Consider the following 9,133-nt stretch of genomic DNA (forward strand, 5'->3'; position numbering starts at 1 on the left):
TGTGTAAACCTTCTACCAGATCATTAATGAATATGTTGAAGAGAACAGGTCCCAATACTGACCACTGCGGTACCCCACTGGTCACAGCGACCCAGTTAGAGACTATACCATTTATAACCACCCTCTGCTTTCTATCACTAAGCCAGTTACTAACCCATTTACACACAATTTCCCCCAGACCAAGAATTCTCATTTTGTGTACCAACCTCTTGTACGGCACGGTATCAAACGCTTTGGAAAAATCGAGATATACCACGTCCAATGACTCACCGTGGTCCAGCCTATAGCTTACCTCTTCATAAAAACTGATTAGATTGGTTTGACAGGAGCGATTTCTCATAAACCCATGCTGATATGGAGTTAAACAGTTATTCTCATTGAGATAATCCAGAATAACATCCCTCAGAAACCCTTCAAATATTTTACCAACAATAGAGGTTAGACTTAATAGAGGTTTCGTCTTCTTCTGCTTAGACTTTTTTTCTTCTTCTGCATTTTATCATTCTGCTTAGGCCGGCCTCACATTAGCGTGTTTTACGGACGTAAGAGATGTGCTGAAAATACGGATTGCATACGGTACAATGCTTCTCTATGCCCCAGCTCCTATCAGCCGTATTGTACTGATCCGTATTATACGGTCTTCTACGGCCGTAGAAAAACGCAGCATGCTGCGTTTGTCACCGTATTGCGCAAAAAATACGCCAATGAAAGTCTATGGGGCCAGAAAAATACGGATTACACACGGACCAACAGTGTTACTTGAGAGAAATACGCAGCGGTGTTCTATAGAAAAGCTGGCAATTCAGTGCATTGTACAGTAAAATCACACTGACAGGTTAGAATAGAATAGCTAAGATAAATGTCTACACATAGTATAGGGGTATGTATGTATGTGTATATGTATATATGGCTAGCATCTATATTGGTACATGGTCTCCATCCTGACATGTGCTGCACCCATCCTGCACCCCCATTCTGACATGTGCTGCTCCCATCCTGCGCCCCCATTCTGGCATGTGCTGCTCCATCCTGCGTCCCCATCCTGTCATGTACTGCACCCATCCTGCGCCCCCATCCTGCTATGTGTTGCACCCATCTTGCGCCCCCATTCTGTCATGTGTTGCACCCATCCTGCGCCCCCATTCTGTCATGTGCTGCTCCCATCCTGCGCCCCCATTCTGACATGTTCTGCACCCATCCTGCGCCCCCATTCTGTTATGTGCTGCTCCCATCCTGCGCACCCATTGTGACATGTGCTGCACCCATCCTGCGCCTCCGTTCTGACATGTTCTGCGCCTCCGTTCTGTCATTTGCTGCTCCCATCCTGTGCCCCCGTTCTTTCATGTGCTGCTCCCATCATGTGCCCCCGTTCTTTCATGTGCTGCTCCCATCCTGCGCCCCTGTTCTGTCATGTGCTGCTCCCATCCTGCGCCCATTCTGTCATGTGCTGCTGCCATCCTGCGCCCCCGTTCTGTCATGTGCTGCTCCCATCCTGCGACCGTTTTGTCATGTGCTGCTGCCATCGTGCGCCCGTTCTGTCATGTGCTGTTCCCATCCTGCGCCCCCGTTCTGTCATGTGCTGCTCCCATCCTGCGCCCCTGTTCTGTCATGTGCTGCTCCCATCCTGCGCCCGTTCTGTCATGTGCTGCTGCCATCCTGCGCCCCTGTTCTGTCATGTGCTGCTCCCATCCTGCGCCCATTCTGTCATGTGCTGCTGCCATCGTGCGCCCGTTCTGTCATGTGCTGTTCCCATCCTGCGCCCCCGTTCTGTCATGTGCTGCTCCCATCCTGCGCCCCTGTTCTGTCATGTGCTGCTCCCATCCTGCGCCCGTTCTGTCATGTGCTGCTGCCATCCTGCGCCCCCGTTCTGTCATGTGCTGCTACCATCCTGAGCCCGTTCTGTCATGTGCTGCTGCCATCCTGCGCCCCTGTTCTGTCATGTGCTGCTCCCATCCTGCGCCCATTCTGTCATGTGCTGCTGCCATCCTGCGCCCGTTTTGTCATGTGCTGCTGCCATCGTGCGCCCGTTCTGTCATGTGCTGTTCCCATCCTGCGCCCCCGTTCTGTCATGTGCTGCTCCCATCCTGCGCCCCTGTTCTGTCATGTGCTGCTACCATCCTGAGCCCGTTCTGTCATGTGCTGCTGCCATCCTGCGCCCCTGTTCTGTCGTGTGCTGCTGCCATCCTGCGCCCATTCTGTCATGTGCTGCTGCCATCCTGCGCCCCGTTCTGTCATGTGCTGCTCCCATCCTGCGCCCCCGTTCTGTCATGTGCTGCTCCCATCCTGCGCCCGTTTTGTCATGTGCTGCTGCCATCGTGCGCCCGTTCTGTCATGTGCTGTTCCCATCCTGCGCCCCCGTTCTGTCATGTGCTGCTCCCATCCTGCGCCCCTGTTCTGTCATGTGCTGCTCCCATCCTGCGCCCGTTCTGTCATGTGCTGCTGCCATCCTGCGCCCCCGTTCTGTCATGTGCTGCTACCATCCTGAGCCCGTTCTGTCATGTGCTGCTGCCATCCTGCGCCCGTTCTGTCATGTGCTGCTGCCATCCTGTGCCCCCGTTCTGTCATGTGCTGCTCCCATCCTGCGCCACCATTGTATTATATGCCCCCCATAAGATGCTCCATTATATATGCCCCGTATGCTGCTGCCATATATATATATAAAAAAAAATATCATACTCCCCTATCGTCGCTGGGCGCCGAGTGCTGGGGGCCTGAGCAGGCGGGGACACCGGCGCGCTGTGGGGGTCAGGTGCCGGAGTCACCGCTAGCTCAGGCCCCCAGCACTTGCTATACTCACCTGTCTGTCCCGTTCCAGCGCTGCGCGCATTAAGCGCGTCATCGCGCCCTCTGAACTGGGAACGTCACAGCAGAGGACCCGGGAGACCGAGCCGCACGCAGCGCTGGAACGGGGAACAGGTGAATATACTTACCCTCCTGGTGGTCCCTGACTCTCCGGTGGAGATCGCGGTGTGCGTTCAGTGTTTACGCATACTGCGATCTCCTGGGAGCGTCACTCTGTGGGGGCCAGACTGCACCTTCGCTTGCGCAGTCCATAAAGGCTTCGGACAGAGTGACGCTTCCCAGCGTTATAGATATATATAGATATATATATATATAGATATATATATATATATATCTATATATATATATATATACATAGATATATATATATATAGATATATATATATATATATAGATATATATATATAGATATAGATATATATAGATAGATATAGATAGATAGATAGATAGATAGATAGATAGATACTGTACATATAGTCAGTGAGACACATATATGTATCTATATTAATTTCATACAGCGCTAGATAGCTTAAAAGCCGGTAATTCAATTGCCGGCTTTTGCCATCTCCTTCCCAAACCCGACATGATATGAGACATGGTTTACATACAGTAAACCATCTCATATCCCTTTTTTTTTTTTTGCATATTCCACACTACTAATGTTAGTAGTGTGTATGTGTAAAATTTGGGCGCTCTAGCTATTTAAAGGGTTAAATCGTGGAAAAAAATTGGCGTGGGCTCCCGCGCAATTTTCTCCACCAGAATGGTAAAGCCAGTGATTGAGGGCAGATATTAATAGCCTGGAGAGGGTCCATGGTTATTGGCCCCCCCTGGCTAAAAACATCTGCCCCCAGCCACCCCAGAAAAGGCACATCAGGGTTTGTAGGTTGTCCCGGTAGCGAGGATCCAGGAGGCTGGCCACCCAGTAATCATCAGTGTTGAGAATGCGAGTGATACGGCGGTCGTTTCGAAGGCACTGCAGCATGAAGTCACTCATGTGTTGCAGACTGCCGAATGGCCATGCCCCACTGTCCTCTGCTTGAGGCATGCTTTCTGTCTCCTCTGCATCCCCCCATCCTCGCTGTAAATGATGACTACCAGTGTGTGGTGTACCATCCTCCTCTGGCCATACTACTTCCTCCTCCAATTCTTCCTCTTCATCAAAAAGTGTCCCCTGTCTGGACCTTTGAGTTGCCGTTTTGCCTGGCTAACAACCCACCCGTAGAGCTGTGGGTAGACTGTCCCGATACAGAAGGCATTGTCAGCATATGTTCCTCCTCCCCCAAAACTGCATCCCTGATCCCTAGCATAGTTTTTCAAGGAGGCATATGAGGGGTACATTGATGCACTATGGCATCATCCGCGCTCGACGTGAAAGTGGAATCATGAAAGGGCCGCAACATACAGCAGATGTCCTTCATGTAAGCCCACTCGGCACATGTGAAGTGTGGCCTGCGAGCTGTGCGACTCGTTTGCGCCGGATGCAGCTGGAATTCCATTACTGCCTGCTGCTGCTCACATAACCTCTCCAGCATATGCAACGTGGAATTCCACCTAGTGCGGACGTCACATATGAGGCATTGTTCAAGCAGGTTAAATCTTCGCTGCAGAGCTGCAATGCGCGCATTGTGTACGCTCGAACGGCGCAAGTGAGCGCACTCGCCAAGGACCTTGTGCAGAAGATCTTCAAGATCCGGATAGCTTTTAAGAAAACTCTGCACGACCAAATTTAACATGTGCCAGGCACGGGATGTGAGTCAGATTGGCTAGACCCAGAGCTGCCACCATGTTTCGCCCATTATCACACACCACCATACCTGGCTGGAGGTTGAACAGCCCAAACCACTGGTCGCTCTGCTGCTTGATTGCATTACACAGCTGCTCTGCAGTGTGGCTTTTATCTCCCAAACTAATTAATTTCAACACGGCCTGTTGACGTTTGGCCATGGCAGTGCTCAACTTGGTCGTGTCAGTGGACGGTTCACCAATCCTTGTGGATGTAGATGGTGCCAACTGCTGTGTGGAGGAATCTGAGAAAGTGGAGTAGGAGGAAGAGGCAATGCGAACGGAAGAAAGTCCTGCAATCCTTGGCGTTGACAGGACCTGCGCAGTGCCACTATCCACTTCTGTACCCGGCTCCACCACATTTACACAATGGGCAGTGAGGGAAATGTAGCGTCCCTGACCGTGCTTACTGGTCCACGCATCGGTGGTCAGGTGGACCTTGCTGCTGATGGCGTGAAGTAGTGCACGCTTAATTTTTTTCTCCATGTGCTGTTGCAGGGCAGGGACGGCTTTTCGACTAAAATAGTGGCGGCTAGGAACACAGTACTGTGGGACTGCCAATACCATGAGGTTGCGAAAGGCATCCATGTCCACCAGCCTGAAAGCATTTCAAGGGCCAGCAGTTTTGAAATGCTAGCATTGAGGGCCTGTGCTCGGGGTGGTTTGCCAGGAATTTCCTTTTTCGAGCCCATAACTGTGGGATGGATGGCTGCAGGCTAGACTGGGACTGTGAGGATAACCAAGATTGTGAGGTTGGTGGCAGTGTGACAGTTGCTATGGCTGTCTGTACACTACTGCAGGAGGACATTCCCTCTCCTGGGAGGAACAAGCTACAACGTTAGCAGAAGAGGTGGCACATGGAGCTGCAGGTTGGGCAAGATTTTTTATGTAACTTGTCCACTCCGCAATGTGCTTGTTCCTCAAATGCCTCAATATATTGGTGGTATTGAGGTTGTGGACATTGTTCCCTTGCTTCAGAGTTAGATGACACAGATTGCATCTGACTGTTGTAATATCGGCAACTTGGTCAAAAAAAGGCTCAGGCATCACATCACTTTGGAGCACCCCTTGCACTAGTTTTTGCGTGGGTCCTGCTCCTTTCGGGTGCCGAAGTGGAGGCTACAGGCAACCAACTCTTGTCCCTCACTCTACTCCCTTTTTTGGCCCTCTGCTGCTGTTCTCTTGTGGGAATCTCTTCCTCTAAGCTGCTACCACCACTTTGCTGTCCCTCACACCATGATGGATCAAGGACCTCATCATCTGTTGGACCCTGTTCCAACACTTTAGACGATTGCTCCTCCCGGGTCGTTTGTATACTGCAGGACGCACCAGCTAATGCCACCTGAGTTTCATCATCATCTGATGGGTACTGTGGTCGGCTAACTGTTTGCACAGGACTACCCGCCTCTTCTGAGAGAAATAAAAGTTGGGCATCACTGCTTAAAAGCTCTTCTTCCTGTTGTCGAATACTGCCTGACTGGCCCCCTGATCCACAGCCAACAGATTCTTCAAACAGAAGTAAAAATGGCTCCTGTACTGGTCCCTCTAACTGCCTGGGTAATTTGGCAGGTGGTGGTGAAGAAGCAATGCGGTGCTCTACACTGACATGAGCGGACTCTGTGCTCTGTATCTGGGAAGATGAGGAACAAATTGAAGTCGATGCCGCAGCTGCCATCCATCCAACAACGGTTTCAATTTGTTCCTCCCCCAGCAATGGGATACCACGACCTCCAACAAAGCTGCGCATGAAGGACTGTTCCCGAGAATAGTTAGTGGCTGAGTCACTTGTGCCCGCAGCAGGCAAAGATTCTCCACGTCCTCTCCCTGCAACACATCCGCAATCACGTTGCTTACTCCCTGCCTTCCTCATCTCTCTAGACTTAGGTGGGCGGAAGGGCAGAAGAGTTTTCCTATTTAGTGTGCCTAAACCTGTAAAGCTGCAGACAGGTGTAAGAAACACTAATTGGCTCTAGTTTGGCGTAAACTTTAATAGAAACTGGTGTGGCCTAAACGAATATGAACTGGTGTTGTGTGAACTGTATTTATCAAAATCTGAAAGTATCACAGAGTTTTTGTAGCAGTTGCACCGTGGGGGCGTAATCTCCGGTGCAAAAGTGGAATCTACAAATATTCTGCGAATGAGCAAGGCGAGGTGAGAATGTGCAAGGCGGCACAATCCCACAACAAAAATACGATAGTGTGATTACACTTCGACTGCTGCACAGAGGTGTAAACCGACACTAATTGGAAGTATTGTGGTGATTCCAATTAGTGCAATCACACACAAAATGCAGGTGGTAGTATTAGGAATTTTTTGTAGCAGTTGCACCGTGGGGGCTTAATCTACGGTGCAAAAGTGGAAGCTACAAATATTCTGCTAATACTAGGTAAGAATATTTCCCAATTCCCACACCTCTCCCCTCCCCAGTCCTCACTAAGAGGTATAGGATCACCCAACTAAATAACTTTTGTTCCCTCTATCTATCTATAGAATTCTCAACGGCTGCAGTCCAAACAAAATAAAAGATTGATGGATGGTGTGCTGAAACAGCAAAAAGACAGGCGCTGCAATCTGCAGAGAATGCAGTAAGCAGACCAGTATATGCTGCACAGTGACGCTGCTGGCTCCACAGAACTCTGTGCAGGTCTTAAAAAAAAAAAAAAGCACAGTCAGTGAAGGTACTTTAACACAGGAGGTGTTAAAATAGATAGGAAAAAAATGCTAATACAGACGCAATATTTTCACTCTCTCTGACAGAGACAAGCTCTCCCTAACTGAATTCACAGTAGTGAACACAAAATGGCGGCGCCAGCCTTTTATAATGCCTGATCACAGCCAATCACAGTCATGCCAGTAGCTAAAATGCCTACTAGCGTTTCAGGATGTGCCCACACTTCACAAGCTCTTCATTGAGTGGTTCATGTGTCAATCACAAGCATTATGCAAAAAAAAAAAAATACGCACTTCCGATTTCCGATCACATTCAAAGATCGGAATCAAGATTTGGAATTCCGATCATAGTGAAAATCGGTATAATTCCGATTTTACATGATCGGATCGAGCAATCCTAATTCTATCATTCATAAATGCCACTTTTCAGAAAAGTTATATTTCACTGTTCTGTAGTTATAGCAGGGCTCTCATTACAAAATGACTGTTCAAACCAATCAGAGCATTTGTTGTGGACATTGCCCTGATAAAACCATACATTTAGCGTCCAAATCATTTGCTGCAATCGCTAAAAATTGTTCTCTATTTAAATTTGCTTGGTGGATCCGTGGTACGGCCAAGAAGTTGGGTGCACTTTCCCACCTACTTGCTTTACTTCTGTCTCTGCCCGATCTTCTTAGATCGATAGATCTGGAAAGCTGGAGGGAAAACGAGTCACCAATCGTGCACCAATGGCCTCGTTTACTTATGGGAATAAATAATTTCTGGAAAAATGGAGATTGATTTGGACACTAAAGTTACAAATTTTATTAAGGTCCTTTACAAGACGAAGTTCTTGGTTCGAACAGACCTTTTGTAGTTAGACCAGACTACCTTTACGTTGATTGCTACCATTGGCTTTCTCCATAACTATACAGACCTACAAACAGCACAACTACGATGACCTTTGTAGTAATACCAATCCTCATTGCTTCTGTTATCAGGGATTGCAGCATAGACTTTGTGCTGGCTTTGAATGCCCATAAAATGTAAGTAGCGTATGATCTATCTTTTCTTAAGCTGCAGGGACTCAACAGCCTGCGCTGTAAGTTTTTTTTTTTTTTTTTTTCGGGCATGCACAGTTGCACTGCCCTTCGAACTTACAGTGCAGGCGCCGGGGATGCTAATGAAGGAAGAGGAGGCAGCACCCGGCGCGCAGAGGCCCTAAGTGACAGCTGTGGAGCGTCTGTGTTAGGGGGGAAAGACCTGCCCCCCTGGCAATTTCAAGGTATGAGGGGCACATTATAAAAGCGATTATTGCAGCGTTGATTGGGACCAGAACTAAAAGAGCCACCTTGACGGGATGCAGCATCAGTTCTGCACAAGGTGGCTCTTTTAGTTACAAACGCCTGGGGGGGGGGGGAAAGTGACAGGTTCCCTTTAAACAGTCATGTTAAGTTTCTCAGTATAATATATTAATACACTTATTTACCAAGGAGAAGAAATGACCCTCACATAGCATAGTATGCAAAAATGATGTCAAAGCAGAATTTGTAGGATAGGTGCTCTTTTTAATAGTAACCAGTCAACTGATTCATGCTGCCCAAACCATGGGGGTGGAATTGGACTGGTCTTGGCTCTGATCCCAACTGAACTTTCAACGTATATCTTTTCTGAAATGCCAGAGTGTCAAAAAAAAAAAGTAACTGGCTTAAATTGTGCAGACAGGCCCTGATTCCGCAGTTTCAGCAGCGTGAATTGGGGAACAGGTTCCTTTAAGAGTAGCATTTACATAACCTTTATCAGCAAAAAGGTGAAATAACAGCAAAGAGTCTTAAATTATTGTGACATATTGATCACATTTGGTACATAGTGGAGCTTTGAAACAAAATTGTA

Source organism: Ranitomeya imitator, chromosome 6, assembly GCF_032444005.1.
Source record: "Ranitomeya imitator isolate aRanImi1 chromosome 6, aRanImi1.pri, whole genome shotgun sequence".
NCBI classification, from domain to species: domain Eukaryota; kingdom Metazoa; phylum Chordata; class Amphibia; order Anura; family Dendrobatidae; genus Ranitomeya; species Ranitomeya imitator.